Source organism: Drosophila simulans, chromosome 3L, assembly GCF_016746395.2.
Source record: "Drosophila simulans strain w501 chromosome 3L, Prin_Dsim_3.1, whole genome shotgun sequence".
Lineage (NCBI taxonomy): Eukaryota > Metazoa > Arthropoda > Insecta > Diptera > Drosophilidae > Drosophila > Drosophila simulans.
In genome coordinates this window covers 4,975,920-4,995,829 of record NC_052522.2, presented here as the reverse complement: position 1 = coordinate 4,995,829, position 19,910 = coordinate 4,975,920, and the positions used below count along the sequence as shown (strand labels likewise).

Here is a 19,910-nt window from a genome sequence, read left to right as displayed (position 1 = left end):
ACTCGCGGATTGTTTGACGAAATGCCCTAATGAGGCGACACTCTCGAGGACTCTACGGATGCGAATGTGGATAAGGCGGAGGATGGGGATAAGGAGCGGACGTGTTTCCTGCTAATTGGGCTGAAGCGGGTGCATTCTGGCTAATGCATTCTGACCACTGGCATATCAGTAAATGCGTTTTACATTTATTGCCGGTTTTCTTTTTCAGCCAAGCGAGAACTTGGTGCATTTATGGGAATTGTGTGCTGGCTCGCTGCAATTTCAATTTCAATAAGCCAAAGTGCGTTTTGTGGTCCGAACTGGATATTTATTAAAAACATCCCAGTACAGCCGTTCGCATGGCATTCATTTCGAGAGCCGAAAAGAAGCGTTTCCAGCTCGCAACCGAATGGCAAACAAACATTGGGCAATTTGTACATATTTGGGAGGCACTAGGAGTGTTGACTTTAACACACGCCTGTCAACGTTGACCAAATGGGAAGGGGGCGGGGTAGGGTATATGGTTTGGGGCGACAAAATAGCATTTCCTTTTGACTTTTTGGCCGCTTGACTTTTGGTAAGCGTCGCTTGTTCGCATTTTCCGCCGGATTTTGTTTACAAGAGCACGCCGCAGAGCACGAAAACAAATTGAAAATGCACCACGACGAACATTGCAGCAATAACAACGGCAACAATGGCCAAACTGGACAAATTGGTGACAGCTCTGGTTGCTGAACGCTAGTTGCATTTGTTTGCCTTTGTGCGGCATTGTTGTCAAATTTATTAAGTTACTCACACGCCCCCGCTTCTTGGCCACTTTGGCAGCAGCCAGTGTCAACTGCTCCCCAGTCCCCAATGGCCACTGAATGGTTAGAGCCACCTTCGCCCAGACCCCAGCATCATATCAATGTTTCGTATTTGGCCGACATCGCAACAGAAAAATTCCTTTGGGCTGTAAATAACAAACACAATTTACTTTTATTTGGAAATAAATATCTAGGGTTTTAAATACATTTTGTTTGTATCTTGAATGCATATCGTTTAACTTTAGCCATTAAACAGCTCTATGTATTCTTAATGTGTGTCATAGTAGTGAGTTTTTTAAATTTATTTTTCAGAATATGTGGCGAATTTGGCCACTATTATCAGTGATTTTGTATGGCATCCAATGGTGCCTTGATCCCACTGTTTCTGAGACTTATGTAAGACTGTGTACTCCGGCGAGCATTTGCCACTTGTCATTGAGTGGCCCGGCATGCAGGAAGACATTTCCCGGCGCTTTCCCTCCTTCCGCCCGCTTTTCCTTTTCCCAGCCAGCAGCATCTCATTTCCCGTTCGGTTCGCTTTCGGGTCACTTCTTCTGCGCCGTCAATAGGCATTTGGCTATTGAAACTTTTCCAGCTAGCAAACCCGCACGCACACACGTGCTGCCATGTTGCCATGGCCATGAAGCACATATCCCACTTCTTGGGAGCTGGCTCCCGTCACTGTGGGCCATAAATATCCGCCTAAATATGCTGGTCAGGCCAGCTGAGATGGCTGCCTAAGGCCAAAATCTGTCTTAATATGTGCGATGTGTTGTCTGTGTTCTCTGACTACATATATATATATATCTATGTCGAGTGGTTGTGCGACTGCGTGTTTGCGGGATTTATGTTTGGGGCCAAGTTGTAAGCGCCAATGTTTTTTATGCTTAACTTAAAGACATCCTAAGTACTTTCTGTGCACTTCCCAATGGGGCGAATTTTTTGTCCTTTTGCAGAGACGAAAATTCTTAAAATTCGAATATAAGTTATTAAATTCTTTGCAATCAAAACTGTAAACTGTTGCGCTTGATAAGTATATTTAAAACAGACTTACTAAATTAACACAATATATTTATAAATTATTTGTGTGTAATCAGAAGACTGATTAACAATAGGGGTATGCTAGTTAAATGAAGTATATAGAGATATTCTAGAATTTCGAGTGTTTGCCATGATCCATTTATTTATTTAAGTGCACCAAATCACTACCAATCCCATTCCACCCACGCAGAGCAGATGCTCCTTGTTGTTGCCACTGCCGCTTGGTTGTTGGTATTATTTCTGGTGGCACTTGAAGTCTGCTTGTGGGATCGCTCCAGGGCGTTCAACTTGCTCCCGTCTTGGGGTCCTCGATGTCGTCCTCGTTTGTTGTTCTTGGCAACTGTTTTGCTTGTGTTTTATGGTCAGTTCTAATGTGCTCCTTCGCTTTATGTTTGTGCTGCCGCAGTGTGTTTGTGCCGAAGTACTTAGTGTTAATAAACTTTTATAAATATTCTCTTTGACACTTTTAGCACGAAATAAAACTGACAAATAAATCTGATTAATCATTGCACTTTGCGCTGTGTAATAGCACTTTATTGTATTTTATTCGGTTCCTGCGCTTACTTACTTATTGTGACCCCAACACTTGTGCGATTCTGAGATAATTTCAGCTGAGGTAGAAACTTTTTGCTGGCCAATCCATCAAGTTGAGCGGGGCTAGGTGAAGAAGAAAATTCGGAATATTTTTTGATGGCCATCAAATTCAATTGGTCGTGGCCGCTGGTCTACTGGTTTATTGTATTTGAAGGCGTGGTTATTGGCTCCAGTTGAGCGGCTTTATTACACGGTATTCCATAGATATATATCGCAGCATTTCAATGGCTGTTTGCCAAACAAAATTGTTTGATAACAAAACCGTTTGCAGGAGGAGCCCCATGAACCCTGCCAGCGCACTCATCAAATGCAATGAAAAAATCCGGCAAGCAGCCGGGAACCCAATTGGAGCTGCATCCTTTTCCCCGACGAACAATTCTAGGCAAATACAATTTTGAACGCATCACAACACGCAAACACAATCACAAATGGGTGGGGCCTACTACGGCGGTGTTGGTTTTTGGGACGGTGCGGATCGGAAAGCGGGTCCGGTGGCAACAGAAAATGGAGTGTCGGAGCAGCACTTGGCCATTGTCCGTCAGGCTGTCCTTTCGCCATTCCCCAACTACATAGTACATACTGGCCATTGATATGCGTCGCTGTTTTTTTTTAGAAGTGGTACTAGGCGAATTGACTCCTAAATTGGGGTTGTATCAATTCGAGATAGGTCTCTATAGGTATTCATAAAAGAATTTTCAAGGATATCTTAAGAAAATAAATATTAAAACTGGGTATCCATCTATGGGTATTATGATTAGGTTAATAAATAAAACATTACTGTGCTACCAAAAAAGCCCTTGAATAGCGTTATATTCAGCGGTGAAACAACAATATCATAGCAGGGTATCAATCAGTCCGGAAATGCTCTTCCGTTCGTCTCTTTCTCCATTCTCCTTCCCTCTCTCGCTCTCGTTCTCGTACTGTGACTCCGTTTCTGTTCGCAGCCTCGCGAAGAGGTCACACTTAATTTCCGCTCCCAGTCGTAGCATACTTTTTTGGGTCTGTTGCTCCTGCTGCTGCTGCTGTCATTGCTGATGCAGCCCTGTGCTTGGTCCTGTCAGTTGCGCTGAACTTTCAACATCCGCTTTTCATTTACGCACACACGGACACAGACACCGACACATTCGATGGGAGAGGCACACGCACGCCATTTGGCCTGTGTCCTGCGCTTCATCTTGTTGTTGCTGGCAACATCTGTTGATTATTTTGGCGCTGCCTTCTTTTTTTGCACTCTACAATGCAGCGGTGTGTGCTGTACATGTGGCTTGTTTATCGCACACGCACACATACAGTCACATGACACAAGGTGGCTCAAAGTTTTTTGTGTTTGTATTGCTTCTTTTTGCGTTCTTTGGTGCTCTTCCCCTTTTTTGCATCTCTGCTCTCACACACACACGCGCACATGTCAGTGGCAAAATTGATTATGAAATGATTTATTGGCCTCAAAAACTGCTTCAATATTGATTAAAGTTACTGTTTCTCCCTCTCGATTTTCCACGCTTTTCCTCTCTTTTCGTATCATTCATTTTTTACCCGTTTGCGGCCATTTCCGAGGCGCGGTCTACGCGGCGTATGCGTAACGTTTGTCATGGCATTTTATTACCACCACCCACTTTTTTTTTGGCCAACCGTTTAAATGCATTTTCGTAAGCTACCAAATATCCGCAGTTAAAAAATAAAAGAATAGTTATTAAACTGCATGCATTTTTCAACAAAGCTCATATTTGCGGGTTAGAGAATTGCATATTTGTCGAAAAAGCAAAGAAATTCTGTGAAAAAAATTCGATAAAATATCTTTTGTGTCGCAGTAGCCGGGAATTTGCGCAGATGAATTGAGTGTGTATTGCTTTTAATAAAGGGATTATTTATCCAGGCTTAAGTCGGTTAATTAACGCAATCATTGTTATGAATAAAAATCGAACCATTAGTGGCACACAGTTTTTTGAAATTCAACCATCTAGCACAGATTAAATATTTAGTTACCTTTGTAATTTTATATAATGGGATTCTTTTGATTGATAAGGTTTCATGTAAATAAATATTTCATAGTTTTTAGTGCATAGTGCACACAAAGTATTGTTTTAGTAATTTGTCTACATTCTTCTGCAATTATTATTGATCGCTAAATTCAATAATATTTGCCATAAATGATTTGTAAACCATCGGCTTCTAAATTCTCCTAGTGAGGATTAAAGGGATTATCATAATTCATTTATACCAAGTTTGATTAGACTAAAAACATCATCATCAAACACCTTTTTTACTTTTTAATTTAAAGTGGTTGAGATCTAAATTTTTAACAGAGTACTTTGTGTGTCGGTAACTTTCGAAAAACTTGCTTTCGCTTTTTAAGATTTGTTTTAGTTTGCTGCACTGCATTTTTTATACATATGTCCATGATATTTCATAGACATGGTTGTTGCTGTCCTTGGTCCTGTTTTTGCCGCTCGTCCTGTCAGCAGTTGTCAACACAAAAAGGTGCACAGCTCACGCCATCCAAACAGGTGTGAACCCCGGTGATTGGATGCTTTGTGGGGAGTCGAGTGGAATGGGGCTAGTGGATATGTCACATGAGTTTTGTTTCAACACATTTGGAGCGTTAAATCATTCATGTTGATTTAATTATTTTACGTTGTTGATTCAATCATTTTTTTATTTGATTTATTTATTTATTTACACGTTGGCACGTTTGAGGAGAACATTTCTGTTGTAACTGCTGCTGCTGTTATTTCGTTGGTCGCTTTAAGTGACATCATCAATCAATCACGTCACTTATGACAGCCGTTGTGATGATCCATATGAATACTGTATGCATAATGCTCAAATTTTGTAATGCCAGAAAAAACGCAATCTGCATTGCAAATTGCTGCGAAATTAAAATTACATTTCGCCGAGCTCTGATTAGGGCAATAAATTGCTGTTGACTGCTGCACAAATGAGTTATGGCTTAATAATTATGTGCAAATAAATGAAATGCGAAAAGTGCCTTTAAGTGGCCAGATTAAAGTAAATATACAAATATATGCAAACATGTTGTGTTTTTTCTATTAGTTTATTAACGCTACAACTGGGTCAAAACTAAAATTCTCATCTTTCCCATTTCCAATCTATTGCAGCTCCCTGGAAAGTTCGTCCTTACTCGGGTAAGCATTAAAATAAATAATATTCAATATTCGCCTTTTTTCGAAAACTTTTCCGGCCAAGTGGTGGTGGAAAATGGGCCACGGATAATGCCAAAAACGACGCCGGCTGATTAAGAGTGCAGGGCGTGAAATGCAGCTCGCGATAAATTTAAATGATTTCCATCGAGGCAGAAACCCAAATGGCACTTGCTCAGCTCGGTTCCCATTGTTGTCCTCGTTGTTTTTGTTGCTGCTGGCTGGCTGGCTGGGAGCGCCTTTTGGATTTATTATTATGATTTGAAAGTGCATAAACCACTTGAGGGCGATTCGGATTCGGAGCAGCGCATTTCGCTGCATAATTGGCACAATCAGCCAAAGGCGAGCGCGATAAAATCCGCGAACCCCTCGAATCACCCACTCAAAAGGCAGTGGCGTTGGGCAAGGGGGGCGTTTGCCAGTAATAAGGAATAGCTTACCCACATATAGAACAAAACATGTAAATATAAACATATTTTCTAATGTGTAATTAAATTAAGTGAAATTAACCCAAATTTATCAGCATATTATTTTTTAAAATTTAATATAGCTGATAATGACTTTTAAGCTGTAATAACTAAATTGTCAAATGAACCCCCTTTAAAAATTCAAAGCACTTCACTGCCTGCTCCTTACAAAACTTGAAGTTGTCCGCTTCGGTCTGAGTTCAGCTCTTGTGGGGTTGGCTTTCGTTCTTATTTTTTATTTTTTGCTGCCTGTGTTGATTTTCCAACCTTTTAATTAAGTGACAGGACGAGGGCAAGGCGTCAGTTCAGTTGAGCTCAAGTTCCAGCTGCATTATAATGACGTAGGAGCACTAAAGTGGGGGCGTCGCATCGAGACTTTAGTCCGCAAACAAATCGCTGGCAAAACAAACAAACAAACAAACAACCAACCAGACAAACAGACTGAGGACCCGGGCAGACAGTGATTGAAAGAAGTCTGCACACGTGCGCACAGGTGCCCATCGCCGGGCGCTCATTAAAATGCAACTGTGTGCGGTAATGGCCAAAAAGGGAAACGTGCAATAAAAGCAGCGCCAGAAAAAACAGTAGTGAAAATGTTGGCAAAGCGTAGAACATAGCATAGAAATACATTTCGCTTTATGCAAATGCATAAAAAATACCACAGACCAAGTGGAGGCAAATAAACGAGCCGGCAGCAGAATCAGCATCACTGCCAAAAACAAAAAACCCCACGCAAAATGGAGCAAATGCGGGAGTATATCAAAAATCCATGTCGGCGTCTATCTCCTCCTGCTCCTGCTCCCAGTTGCGTCTGCCTGGAATGGAAATGCGCTGGATCTGCTGCTGATTTTGCGCTGCTCTGGTGCGCGTGTTATTTCAGTAAAAAACGCGCCAAATAAATCTAAAAAGTTTTAAAACCAAAAACACAATGGAAGATATTTGCGAAAACACGCGAAGAAACGGTGAACGCATTCTTGTTTTTATAAACTAAAACCTTTAAAGTTTTCCCCAATATTTTTCTTCAAAACGCCTTTAAGAGCGTATTGTTGCATGTTTAACTTAACACTTCATTTCAAGAGAAACTAGTTTTTTCCTCAAAAATGTATGCACGAAAACGGACTTTAATCAATATCAAACTGATTTCTCAACTAATACCTATATTAGATAGGCTTTAATCAAAATGTTCGCCTGCAGGTGTGAAATGCATAATACATAATCCAAAATACATAATGATAATTATCAATGCCCTTTGAGAGGCTTAACATTGAATCAGGAAAAGGAGTTGGGGTTAATCCGAATATCTCAAAGGCCCAAAAGCTAAAATATACTCGATTTTTTGTTGTTATTTTTGCAATTTTACGCTCGACTTAAGAAGTTCGGGAAAAGATGTTTCAAAAGTGCCAAGGGCACAAATTAAACAAGAATTCAATTCGTAATACATTTGCGGAATGAGCTCAGTTTCTCAGACTTAAATTGGTTTGAAATTAGAAGCGTGTTCGTTTGCTTAAGTGCCCCCTTTTTCCATTTTCTCAACGAGTTCCAGGGCTAATCAGCCGAACAGCTGATGGCCAAGTGGGTCGAACCAAAAACGCTTTGGGTCAGACAAACATCAATAAATTAGAAAATGAATAAATAAATAAGCTTCGAGCCTGGCCCACTCCCGCACACACACACACACACAGAGGTACAGTGGGCGGTAAATAAATCACCACAATAAATCTTTGGCACGCAGTTGAGAGCGTTTTGTGGCTGACCCACCTCCCATGGCCATAGCACATTTTTCCGCTTGTAACTATAAATATATTTATGCATGCATGACATAAGTTTATCCGGAGTGGATGAGCTGCTCCTCCGGATGCGCCTCCACTGAAATCCTCGCAAGCTGCAAAGTGGCAAAACTTTAAGCAACTTTGGGGCAACCGCAACACCACACTCAATAGACGACAACTGTCACTGCCACTGGGAGAACGTTGGCCGGGAAAATCGCATTAATTTCACAAATTTGAGTGGCAAAAGTTTGAGCCGGCATCAGGCACTTGAAGTTAAACACCATTTAAAGACAAAAGGATACACTTTGGAGGCGGAACAGAAGGCTCAATTGTCTACATTTAATACGGGGTGATTTGCCTTTGTCGCTTGTAAAGTTAAAAACATTTAAAGTTTTTAATTTTGAATTATCCTTTTACACAGAGCCTGGAAAGTTATGGGAACTACAAAATTTCTCAAACTCAATACACCTAAATTCTTTATTGAATATATTATTTATATATATATATATATATATATATAAATATATATATGAATGTATAGAAAACCAAATATTAATATGTTCATTGCGTATTTTTAAGGGGTTTATTTTGCTTCTTATTATTTATTATTGAGACCAAAATCATGAAAAGCTTCATCTTTCTATTAAGACGCTTAGCCTGCAGCCTAGTAAAAAATTATCTCAAGTTAAATATTCAATAACCTAGCTCCTTGTGGAGCCAAAATGTAAGGCAGTAAATTCAAGAGCATACTTCAATTTAAGTCTATTCATTTAAACGAATTTTAAAATTACAAAATGAAAGGAGCTCGCAGTTTGTAAAATAAATTCCAGTTGGACTTCAGAAATTTGCGGCTTCTATTTTTAAATCTCAAAGTCAAATTAGCCTCCTTGTTGCCTGTCAATAAAAGGCCATGTTCAATTTATTTTGCTAACAATTTATTCATATTTTTAATGGATCTTTCAAGCCTGCCCAGAAGCAAAAGCAAATAAATATTTTGCAACGACTTTCTTTCAATTTCTCTTGTAGTTCATTTTTCTTAATATTTTTTTTTTATAAATTTACACTTTTGGTAAGGATTTCTTTTTCTTTTCTGTCTGTTTGTGCCTGAAGAGTTTTTCCCTGGCGAACGAGAAGGCTTTTTTGTTGGGAGCAGTCAAGCCGCAGCCATTAGCTTAATTTGTTTAATTAATGAATTTGCTGAAACTTGTTCCGTGATTTTATCCTTCCCTTTTTCTTTATTTTTTCTTACCGAGTATGTGCTTGTGTGTGTGTGTTTGCAGCGTCGTTTAAATGGGAATTCGTCTTCTCAAGTAGGCACACATACCCAAAATTAAGGAAATTAATCATACGCACTGTGTGCCCCTCGAAGAGAGCGAGGGAGAGAAAAGGAGAGTCAACTCCCAGTCGACTGCACAGTAAATTTTGTATTTTCCACATTTACTCGTTGAATATGCACTCAATTGGAATTTATGTGATTTGTGTGCTCAAGGACCTGTTTGGGTTATCAACAACACGGCAGGCTGTGCTCCTCCTGGCCAGAAAATCTCGTTGCCTAGTCCATGACTTTGGACTTTTGGCTTATGCGCTCATAGAGTATATAGAAACATACATATATATACATGGGTTTTGGTCTTTTAATTAGCAGCCCTCGGAATGTCTGGGCGTGTGGTAGCAAAGTTTTGGGGCATTTTAATATTGTCATCATCATCATAATTGAAATAAAGCAACATGGCTCCTTCGGGCGTAGAGCTCCATGGACCTTCCTTTTTTTTGTTGGCGTGACCCAAACTCTTTTTGGTTTCTCGTTTATACATTTTGTGTGCTACTTTTTTGCCAACTTGTTGGGTGTTTCGCGCTCCTCTTTTTTAGTCTTAAGTGGGGTTTCTGGTTTTTCATTTTTATTTTTACGCCACTTTGTGTGCTACTTTTGGGCCCAGAAAGTGTGTTGCCCTGCGTTTACCTTTATAAGCGGCTTTTGGCCAATTTACAGGAGTACGAGTACGGCGGTTACGACGTGCGTGGGAGATTCCCTCCGCCCCTGGCACAGTTGGCCAACCTTTTGGCGGCAATTTTCGGTCGGTTGTCGTCGGTTACGGTTGCCGGTTATCATTTATGGCTTACACATTTGCCTAGACTTTGTTTTGTTATTGCAATTAGCAGCAGGCATAATGAAGTTGGCTAATTGTGGAACCGCCGATATGGGCAAAGGGCGCTAAAACAATTTACGGTTAGCCATAAAGCAATTAAGCAAAGCTTCTTTAAAGCCAAAAATAAACTAGTGTGGATGTGGAGTGATATATGGCCGAAGCTTTATCCAAAATTTGGGTTAGGCAATGGAAATTATAATAGTTAGCTTTCAAATAAAATATATTTAATATTTTTTAGCTTAATTTAAGTATTTCCATATCTTTCATGACTTTATATTTAAAACTCACAGAGTAACATTATATAAAATATATTTTAAAATATATTTAAATATTTTATAAGTTTAAAAATATTATATTTTCTTCCGTGTAAGCGAAAAGGGAACTAAAGTAAGCCATTTCATTGGTTTATTTTAATGAAACGTTCCACCAATGACAGACATTTTAAATGCCTGTAGATGTCATTATTTATGCGATAATGTTTTTGGCCCAGCAAATGCGAAATTCGATTTGACCCGGCGGCAGGAAAAATAACAACAATAATGCCGGGAATCACTATCAAACCGAGCGGACAAACGTGCGGACCACCAAAAAGTTTTTACGAGCGCTCAACCAAAACAAAACTTGGATTTGCATAATATACAAATTTACCCACACAGTGGCAGCGCAACATAGCAGTCCAAAATCGTATCCCTGTGTGTCCTGTGTGAATTTAATGGCTGCAACGACAAGCGACAAAACTGAAACTGCGGTTATTTAGTACGCAAAGCTTTTGATGTACTTTATGCGCAAGCAATGAACTTTTAATGTGAGCATTGCCAAAAGCAACAAGGCCGCCAAAAGTGGCAGGAGGAAGTGACAGTGCCGTTAGTGATATATCAGAGCTAAGCGCTCCCGCGAAGCCATCCTACGCCCACAAAACTGGGGAATATGGCAAGGGAGCAGGAAACATACCAGATTTACTTGCGAGTTTCCTTGCCGGAGTTTTGCATTTTCATCTTTTTGAGTACACCTTAAGAAACCTAACATATGAACCAGTGTTAAAATCGTAAGACAGTGTTGTATCGTCATATTAAACGATAAGAAGATATTTTGTAGGCAAAATATGACATTTCAGATTGGCGAACTCTTGTTTAAAGTTACATTGGTCTTCAAGTACCAGAAAATTCTTTCAGTGACGAATGCGAAATGTGAATAAATATCAAAAGCTGAAGGTGAGGAGACGTGGCTAGTTTCATTCAGCTCGTGGCGACATAAATAACACCGAAACCCAAGCAACAAAAACCAACTAACAGCCAAAAGCTACGGCTAGACATGACTGCTTCATTCGACTTACGAGCTTTGTACGCGGTTTCCTTTTCTTTGGTGGTTATGTTTTCATACCCGCTACTTCTAGAGTAAAAGGGTAAACTAGATTCATTGAAAAGTAGAAGAACGCTTTTGACCCTAAAGGGTTGATCAGGATTATTACGAGAGACGTTTTACCCATTTCTTTCCGTACAACTAAGCCTACCTATATCTAAAAAACACCCACTCTACCTCCACTCTAATAACTGATTTCTAAAGGATATATCGACAAGATTATAAATGACAATAAGTTGCCAGTTAGATATTGGGTTTCATAACTTTCGCCTGACTTATTTTCTGCGCTTTTTATCTCCTCCGGCAGCCACTTCCATTATCAAAGAGCTTGCTAACCGCTGCTAATAGCATCCATTTATCCTATACGTAACCACCCCGACTAAGTTTGAGTAAAAAAGTGGCTTCCATAATCGCAGAGGATGGGCCTCTCTCCTTTCAATCCTTGTTTTTAAGCCCCCGTTTTCCACCCAAGCGCCACATGTGCACAGTCTTCATTTTGCATCTGTGTGTGTGTGTGTGGGGGCTCCTAATTAATTGCCGTCGCGTTGAAAATATTATTTTTAATTGTGTGTTTATGCACAGAGCCAAGGAGAAGAAAGGAGAGGCATTTAAAAACGGAAGCCATCCGGAGTCAGGTTGGTTGCCATCCAAAAACCGTTCAGCTGCCTTCCCACTTTTCCAAGCAGCCACCAGATATATAAACACAGACACACAGCCACATGGCTCGAATATTTATGAAAATTATCCTTTCGCTGTGGCTTTTTAAGATGCTCATAATTTATATTTAAGTTGAGTTTAGTGTGTCGCCAAGTGGGCAAAAGCAACAACGCGCCGTTTTATGGGTTAAGCAGCCATACAGACAAACATAAATTGAAGCCAAAAACAATCTGAGTAAATATAGCATCACAAACACAATAGGAAAAATACAAACACAAAAACAAATTTTCTTAGAAGTGTGCTAAGTATTAAGGTCCTTCAAAAAACTCGTAGTCACCCAAAAAGCACAGTGTTTAATAATAGTGTAGCGATAAAAGTGGTTTCTAAAATTTTCGCCAGCACTGTAGTGCTAAACAGATTTTCCTATGTGGCAGTCGTGTTCGTGTTTAATGGCGGAAGCTGTTTAGTGTCACGGCTTGCATCATAAATCTCAGTCTCTCCTCTCTCTCATTCTTCGGATCGTTCCTCTCGCTTCCTCGCACTGCAGAGTGTCAAAGGGTGTTGGGGCAGTCGACTGTGATGCTGCTTTTAATTGGTTATCAAAGGCGGCCAAATAAACCTGGGCTCTCAAATATTTACCCAACGCCCAGAAAGATTTTTGGCAACGAGAGCTGCCAGTTGACCAGGCTAAAGTCATTGGACGCTTTTTTGGCGGAGGAGTGGTGGAGGTGGCTGGTTGGGTGGTTGTGCAAGGCCATTAAATAAACGCAACGCAGCGCAGCGTTCCGAGTGGTTTTCCCAAAGTAATTTCCACTTTGAGCCAGCCAGACCAGACGGTGGAGGCGTTGGCATCTTTAGTCGGTCACCAGCTGCATAAGCACTGTGAAAAACTGGTAGTTATTCAGTTACTTCTATTTCTCGATAAAGGTTTGATTCAAATACACGATAATTGCAAATGAATATTATATATATCCTATTAAGTTGGGAAAAATATCAATATAATATATTTTTATTGGTTTTAAGTTTTAGAGAAAATCATTGTTGCTGTTATTATCTAATTTTAGCTGCAATGTAAGCCCGAGGTTTTAGCATGTGTCTGATGAGCAGAGAGCTCTGAAAGAGGTTACCCTACCAGGTGTGTGTGGGTAGAAGGGCTCTTATCGCCTGCGCCTCGTCCTGACAGGGTATGAGTATTTAAATTTATCGCAGCTGTCGTTCAACGTTTGTGGCAGTTTGTGTACATAAATTAGAGCTTGCACCTTGGTGCCTTCTGGCATTTTCCCCAGGTAGCCCAGTCTAAATCAAGGCTGATGGCAAATCGAAGCCAATAATTGAGTGTTGCCATGTTTGGTTAGAGGCAAATGGCAACTTGAATTGCAGTTAACAAACATTTACTTGGCTGAGCATTCAGAGAGCGGGGGAAACCAAGTGAATGGTTCGCTTTGGTATCAGGGGCTTCGGTGTGTTAAAACCAACACCGGACACATCAAACAAAACCGAATCCAAATCCCTGCGTTATTTTTTGCTTTAAATGAAATTCAAGCAATCAACGCTAATCGGATCAATTCGTGAATAGATCGAGTGTGTATTTGAATAAGGGTTTCTTGTTTTTATTGCTGCTTTGTCTGCGCTTCGCTGCGCTTTTTGCTTTCGTCTTTTGTCTACTGCTCGCTCTTTGTTTTGGTATTGTTCTTTTCTTTAATTTGCATTTGCGCAAAACTTTTGCCTAATGAAATAAGCAGAGTAATCGATGTGACTTTGCCCTTGCTATTGTTGTTGTAACTTAAGCTAAGCGGCCACGCCCCCTTTGCCCCTTCCAACCCAGAGCTGTGTTTGTGTGTATTTGCTCAAGTGTCGTATCGGTTGCGGCTGTGGCTTGGCTGAATGCCTTCGTATCGGTGAGCGTGTAAGGGTGTATGAGTGCGAAAGGAAATGGCTGTGCGACTGTGTGTGTATATGCGGTTGAAAAACGGCAATTCAATTAATTTCCGCCGCTGCTTAAAGCCGTAATGAGCATTTAAATTGCTTTTGAATGAGGTTTGCGGTGCCAGCAATTGTCCATAAAGGCATCGGAAATATGCACCATTCGGTTCCTCACATTGAACATGGAGTACACTAAGTGTAGCCATTAACAAATTAACTGCGCTCATCAAGATAAGAATAGTATGTGAAAACCAGTTAGCCAACTATAAAGTCAAGTCATTGCATTTGTAAACTACTTGAATCTTGTTTAAACAGACAGCAGTTAAAATTTCCTATTTTAGATAATGTGGGAATACTGGTATAAAAGGTCTAACATAACTTGTTAACAGCTTTAATCGTTTAGTTATAAGGCTAAAAACATACAACTTAGTGGATACCTCATGTTCCTGGATGACTTCGTGTAATAGAAAAGCCGCAAGGATTCCCAAACAGACCCAGGGTCGATGATAAATGTCCGAGTGGTCCTTGTTGAATTAATCCCTGCCACAAATCAGATGGAGCCGCAACCAGTTGACCAATCGAGCCATAATTGTCAAGGAGGCAACTGTTGATCAGCATAATCCCGCATCGGGTGACACCTGTCAGCAGACGAACCGAAAGTTGGCTGGTCCAAAGATTTATGTGCCTCGATGCGGTGTCCATTAAGTCAAAGCTCGGACATTTTCGGGTGTGCGGACGCGTACATAACCTTTTAACATTTATTGAAGTTTATTGAGGTCCGAAACGATTTGGTATGCGTGCGATGGTCTCACACCCATTACTCAAAGGGCATTCGAACCCATCTGTCTGTGTGTGAGTGTGTGTGAGTGTCTGAGTGCGGATTGTCAACAAATTAATCAATGTTTATTTGCTAAGTAAGTTCGCCCTCGAGGCGGACAACCGGTTATCCTGGCCGGAGGGGGTCCAGGCCTTATCCTGTTCGCCAATGTTTTGTTTCCTTTCGCCATTTCCCACTTCCGGCCATGCGTGTCTGTGAGCGAATGCGTGTGTGTGCGTGTGCGTTAGCTCGCCCTTTGTGCCTTTGTATTTGTGTAACTAATCGCGTTAATAGAGTGGATAATGTGCCGCAGGTATGTTGGCCGGCGCAGCGCCTTCAAATGCCAACGGTGAATGGTAAACGGCGAGCGGCGCCATGGAAAGTGTTTCGTTTTGTGCACCAATCAAAGGGATCCCCCTCTGGCGACCCCCCTTAAACGACGCCCCTATACTCTATTTGTGTCTCCTTGTGAGTGTGTGTGTATATGTATCTGATTAGGCTGTGTTTAACGCCTCCGTTGTTGGCATTTCTCTTGCCCATCTTGCTGAGTTTTAAGTGTCGTTTGATTGGTTAACGGGGCGTATGCGTAATATTCAATTTGGGCAAATTACAGGGCCCGAAGTCTCGTTTAATTTTTTTTGGTCCTGTTTGTGCGCTTGGCATTTAAGCTACTTGATTGTGGGCGTTGGTTGTAAAAATTACACAGATTAAATTAACGAAGCGGAATGAAAAATAGTTGATTTTATCATAAAGTCAAAGGTAAGGTCATTAAACATTTATGGCATTTTGTAATTAGCGTGAATATTTCAAAATGCAAAGTAGTTGATACAGAGATTATAAACGTATAAAATGAAAAAAGCAAAATATTTAAAAACGTTCTAGTACTGCTAATACCTTAAATGTTTAATTGAAATTCGCTAAACATTTTAATGGTATTGCTGCTTGAATCCATTTACCCGGCAACTTCAATTACAATGCTCATTTGCTTGCACAAGTCCTTTGTTTGTTATCCCAGTTGAAAAAGCAAATCTCAGCACGGAATATGCAAAATCCGCAATCCACTTGAGTCAAAGCACACACACACACACTCACATTTAACGAGAGAAGCTCAGACCCGAAACCACACCGTATACCTATCGAATAACGTTGCGTATGTGTGATATTGCGGTGCTCAAGCGAGCGCAGCAAATGGGCATCAAATGACGCAGCAACATTGTCAAAGCAATCGTAACAAATGAAGTCAACAGCCTGGCTTGCCCGGCTTTTGCTGATTTTTTAAAGGCATTCGTTGCATGGTAAGCTGAAATGCAACGCCCACGCAGAGGCCACAGAGGATCCAGGACAACCAGGACAGGCAGGACTGGCAGGACACCGCCAACACATTACTAATATGAGTCGGCTCCGCCTCGCTGTCATCGCACCAACACAGCTCACATGAGCTTCTGTGGCAACCGCGACACCACACTGAGAGAAAATGTATGAACTTGCAACCATAAATATGGGAGGATGTCTAGGAAGTGATATGTGTTTTTAAAATAACATGTCCAAACGTATGTACATTGGCATTTTTTTATGTATTGCCCACACATTTTTTTACTGTGCAGCCAGGACAACGAGAACGACCACCGACAGCTCTAGTTGCCTTCAAGTGGCAACGCTTGGGATGCGAATTTATGGCAAACACGGAAATGCGAGCCGGATGACGGCGTCAATTGCAGAGGCCATGCACACGCGCTGATTATGAAATGCGTCTCATTAAAAGTAGAGACCTCAGCCAGAAACCAGCTAGGATCCTTGGGCTCCCTTGTCCTGCTAGCTCCCCCAGTGTCTGACCTAATTCGACATAGGAGGGTGTCAGATTCAGATTCAGATCCAGAGCAGCCTCAGAAAGTTTCCGACTACGGCAATGGACAGCTGTCACAGGATTCCACAAATATTTTGATATGCAACTGGATGGCTGGCTGGCTGGTTGGCTGGTTGGCTGTTAGCAAAAACCCCAAGCTCAAATTGACAACACACTTTTGCCACAATATTTTTACAACTGTGCACAGATGTGAATGGATGACACTCCAAATATTTGGTTGGCCCATATAATTGTGGCCATGCGGCTTATGGCTAATTTCGTGGGTTTTTGTGGGAATTTGTGGCGACGGCAGGCGAAAAAGTTTCCAATTAAAATTCATGAATTCCCCCAGATTTTGTAAGTGTCTTGTTTTTTAGTCAACAAATTTCAGCGCATTCATACATGGAGCTCTCGAAAAAAAATTGTTGCAAATGCTGTCACTAAAGCCCTTTTAAGTTGCAATGTGTACTGAATTAAACTTCTTTTTTGTGTTTTCCATTTTTTCCTGCCCCCAAGACTGCTTTGCATGTTAATCTTTAGCCATGGCTTGTGGGCGCTCGCAGGCAATGACCTAATTCTGTCAACAAAATATCATAGACACCAGTCAAAGATATGAGCTCACTGCTAACACACGGTAGCAGAGAAAAATGTGAGGAATATATTTTCAAAAATATAATGTTGGTCTCAGAATTTGTGTTACACATTAAAACTTAGAGGGAAACTTGTATAATATCATTTGCTTATTTTATAAAATATTTTGGCTCTCATATTTGTAGTTGCATTTGACTTTTTCTTTACATTTTTAAATTGTGATGATTGTTTGCGCATATTGTTATTATTTTTCCCAGTGCTGGCTTATAAAAAACCCCTGGCAGTGGCAATGGCAACACTCGGCAGGCTAAGAGCAGAATTCTAGTCAGAAGCCGATCCCTCATGACTCCGCTCCCTTGGCCATTTAACACTTTCATATTTCGTCGACGTCGTCGTCGTCCTCGTCCTCGTCGCCAGGTTGTTTACCGCCTCTGGGCCAGACTTTTACTTTGCATATAGTATGTAGTACGCTGTTGCCGTAACTAGTGGGAATCGGGAATGGCTTGGCATCCCTGGGAGGCCGCACGTTTATACACTTTTGCCGGGCCGCTGCCATATTTGTGTCTCCCCGGGCGCCCATTCCTTGAAGGCTCCCCTTCTTGTTTCGACCCGGCGAACGTGGCCAACAATTTATCAAACAAAATATGCACTTGAAATACACGTAGCTAGCAGCTACTAGCTGCTACACAACATCTTGCCCTTTGCTCCTGCACGCCGAGTGCATTTTTATTCAATTTTTTGTTGAGGATCTCGGCCCCCAAAACGACCCTCTCATCACCGAGGAAAACATACCCAGTTTTTGGTGATAAAGTGCGGCACTGAAATGAATTCGTAAGTGGCAGGAACGGGTATGTTCGCTGGTTCCCATTTTGAGCCAACGAATTTATGGCCAACGATTCCTTGAAGTGGGACAAACCACTATGTATGCTGGTTTCAAAGCGGTGGGATCAAAGGCCGAGCAGAGGGATGTTCTAAGAACTCAACTCTTTGCTTCAACTTGAATGCCAATTTTGGGCCAGACATTTTGCCGTATTTACATATAACAAGAACGTGAACTTTCACCTCCTTGCCAATTAAAAGTTAAATTATTCTATTTTGATTTTGCCAAATGAACATTTGACATGCAAGACTAGGCACGCCCTACGCCCCTCGGGGGAGTTCATAATTTCTCCGCTTTATGGGTTATACTGCAAAAAATACGTGAATTAAAAATATGTACTGTTCAAATGCCAAGAAAGAGTTAAGAAGGAAACTTCAAAACAAACCAGATTAAAAAATGTTCTTAAATCTTAAATTTCTGCAATGTCATCTGTGTTTTAAAATATTATAAAATAGTTTAGTCACAACTTTAATAACGCGATTATTGTACCCCGAGCTTATCTTTAAACTGGAAATCCTTTGGCGGTGTCCCACTTATCCCTTATGGTGCGCTCATTAATCCCCAGCGGTGCTTTATCGATTTCCTTTGCCGCTAATGCAAACAGATAAATCTGCCGAATGAGTCGATTTGTAGGTATACAAGAGCACTCCCCAAAGGGTGCGGATATGTGCCAGGATTAAAGCCGAGTGGAATGGAGTGGAGTGGAGTGAATTGGAGGGTCCTGGGAGGCAGTCACTCGACTACCAAATGGGGCCTAATGTGGAGCACAGGCAGCAGTAATGAACTGTTGCTATTGTTTGTTATTAGTTTTTATGGCTGGTGCTGTTGCTTTTCGGTTTCGTTATTGCCGCTGGTTGTGCCACGCCCACAATTATCTGCTTTGCCCCCCCAAAGCATTTTTGGTGGAAATGTAATTTGTCTCCATTTTTATCATTAAAATAACAATTAAAGCTTTTGTGTGCGTGGTGGAGCTGGCACGCTCGGCCCGTAAATGTGTGCAGCATTTGCGGTCTATATATCATTATGAGTGCCACTGGGTTGTACGGGTAGTTTTATTGCTTGTAAACATTCGTACTTATTGTTACGGCAAATTACATGCTTCCCAGCCCGGCGAAGCGTATAGAAAAACACGCCGGACACTGATGAGTCAATAGTCCGTGTCGCAGCAGTCAATCAGTATTAGTTAATATGATTATAGCCGGGCAACTACACCTAATGGAGTTAATCAAGTCGCTGCCATGAAAGTTGTCACAGCTGAAATGCGGCTCAAACTATGTACTAATACAATCACTTGGGCATAACATAATTATTAAACAATACTCGGCATACAACAACGGTGCCTAGAGGTAACCACTTTAAGTCTGTAAATTCAAGAAGTATACTGCAAACTTTCTGACACTTTTACTTTTGAATTCAAATGTCCTTATTTGAACTTTGGCCTTAGATAAAGCGTATGATGTACTGCCCGAATATCTATCAGTTTTACGGCCCTCCAGAGGTGGTTTTAATTACGGGCAAATCACCAATTCAAGTTACAACTTGCTCTGCAGCTATTAGCTCGCATGTTCACAATGCATAAGCTTACGAACAGGTGTACGAATTCAGCTGCACAACGGGTGGGAGAGGGACGGGTAGCCTTGAGTGAAAGAGATAGCTGAATGGACAGCGGACAGGCTTTTAGCAACATGAAAATGCTTTATGGCAATTAAAAAGGTAATACATCAAATGCGAAATATACATGCCAGTACATGTAGCAAGTTTTCCTTATTTTTTTTTTTTATTTCTAGCCAGAGAAAAGGAATATAGATGGATTGATAGGAAAAAAAAGAGAAAGAGCGATTGAACAAATTGCAACGACATGAATGCAATTGAATGGTGT

At 41.0% G+C, this 19,910-nt stretch overlaps 1 protein-coding gene and 1 long non-coding RNA gene across 2 annotated transcripts in view; one reads left to right on the top strand and one right to left on the bottom strand.

Annotated features, from left to right (window-relative positions):
• The window catches only part of LOC6736836 (connectin), a 128,189-nt gene that overhangs the window by 8,004 nt on the left and 100,275 nt on the right, over positions 1 to 19,910 (top strand). The window contains exon 2 of the mRNA XM_016170173.3: positions 5,537 to 5,563. The gene's annotated coding sequence lies outside the window, so the exon portion shown is untranslated. The remainder of the gene's footprint in view (positions 1 to 5,536; positions 5,564 to 19,910) is intronic.
• LOC123327166 lies at positions 1,942 to 3,008 on the bottom strand. Its single transcript, XR_006541693.1, has 2 exons — positions 2,395 to 3,008; positions 1,942 to 2,308 (listed from the first exon to the last, which is right to left on the bottom strand). It is a non-coding gene; the product is annotated as an uncharacterized LOC123327166 (long non-coding RNA).